Below are 1,849 nucleotides of genomic sequence, written 5' to 3'. Positions count from 1 at the left end.
ATAATAAAGTTTCATCTCATTTTCAATGAAAGGTCAACTAGAGTAGGCAACTCCAAGGGCAACGGTGTATCCCAGATGATACCATAAACATTTCTGGGTCTTATCCCATTTCTTCATGCATCCAACGGTTATGCAATGTTCATATACTCCACGTGAAACATTACTGCCTGAGCTTGTTGTATCCCAGTGGAAAAGATCTACACATAAAAAGCATCCCTTTTCCAAGAATCATGGTGCCATGGATCTTCTTTTTTTACACTTAAGATCTCCTTTTGTTCAACAACGAGTGTAGCATTACATTGTTGACAAGAATTTGGAATAGCTCCCAATAAGGGGCGTCATCCATCCAAGTACCATGTGTAGAAGATCTAGCTAATCTAGCTAATTCATGTGCAGTTGCATTAGCCTATCTAGGACAATGATCATGGATTACATGAGTAAAATCAAGAGACATATAGTAACAATCGTCAAATAAGACACTCCTGAGGCCTAATGATGAAACCCCCTTCCTGCATTGTCGTATGTAATCACCTCCAGATTATCTGAATTCACTTCAATCTTGTCGCACACAACTGTGCGTGCAGGATTCACCCCATATTTCAGTGTTGTGGCTTCGACAGTGAAAGTGTCAAAATAAACATCAACTCTTCCGTTCGCAACAACAATGATTTTTGTTGTACAATCTCGAAGGACAACTCCTATAGACGCCTAGAGAGTATCAAGGTCAAACAAGGCATCCACATTGAGCTTTAAGTAACCATGGATCGGCTTGGTCCATCCCCCATGCTTCATAATGTGTTCGGGGTAGCTTCCTAATGTGAAGTTTCCTTCCAATGCTCTCACTACAAGATGAATTTGACTTGGTGTTTGTTTCGACTGGCCATGCAAGAGTTTCCTTTGCTCCCACCAGACATACCAAGACGCAGTAGCAATAATTTATCAGGATGCCTATCCTAAAATCACCGCTTCTTGGTCAGGGAAGTTCAATAAATATTCCAGCGTCTCCTCCCAGGAGAGGCTAGCGACACATGATTTCATGGATGATATCACCAAGTCCCAGGGGATTCCACACTTCACTAGCCAAAGATCATTCAAATAGAAGATGTTTAACGTCGTCAGGCCATTACTATCAAACAGTACAATGAGGAGACACCTTTATATATCTATCAACAAGATTTGCACGACATGGTATCGCCCCTTTCAATTGCCCTACACAAGAAAAAATTTACCTTGGTCGGACACTGCAGATCCAAACTAAATCCCACGTACCGTTGTGCCTCGATGCTTCAATAGTATTCTCTGATATTTTATCCAGTGTAGCATCCATCTTTACGACTCTCTTATCTTCCATTGGATGCAACTTTCAGAGGCAACCAAAACATTGTTAGTAATTAACAGTCCTAGAACAAGGCCACTCTTGCCGGCCCATGTGTTATTCGTTGCTGTAAAAAAGGGTATAGCAAAGCTTTTCAATCTAAAAAGGATGTTCTTCTATGGTGGCACGGTCAATCATAAACATAAGTTTTCTATATCTTGTACAAGCCAATTCTTTTGAGCAGATTGAAATCAATACGACAACAGAACTCAATTTGGCATGAAAAATCTTGAGATAATCATGGAGAATCTAAATACTTGGCCTCATTAACCTATTTCTCTCAACATGTAAGTAAGCCATCTTAGCATGTAAAAGACCAACTTTAACATGTAAGTAAGCCATCTCAAACCTGGAAATTAAAATTAGATGCCTTATGAGTAAATGGCTATATAGGTTATCAGTAGAGAATGACGGTATGTGGGCACAAATATTACACAACAAATATCTGCAATCGAAAACTCTTTCCCAAGTCAC

This window comes from Triticum aestivum, unplaced genomic scaffold (genome assembly GCF_018294505.1).
Source record: "Triticum aestivum cultivar Chinese Spring unplaced genomic scaffold, IWGSC CS RefSeq v2.1 scaffold56648, whole genome shotgun sequence".
Lineage (NCBI taxonomy): Eukaryota > Viridiplantae > Streptophyta > Magnoliopsida > Poales > Poaceae > Triticum > Triticum aestivum.
This window is presented reverse-complemented; position numbering follows the sequence as displayed.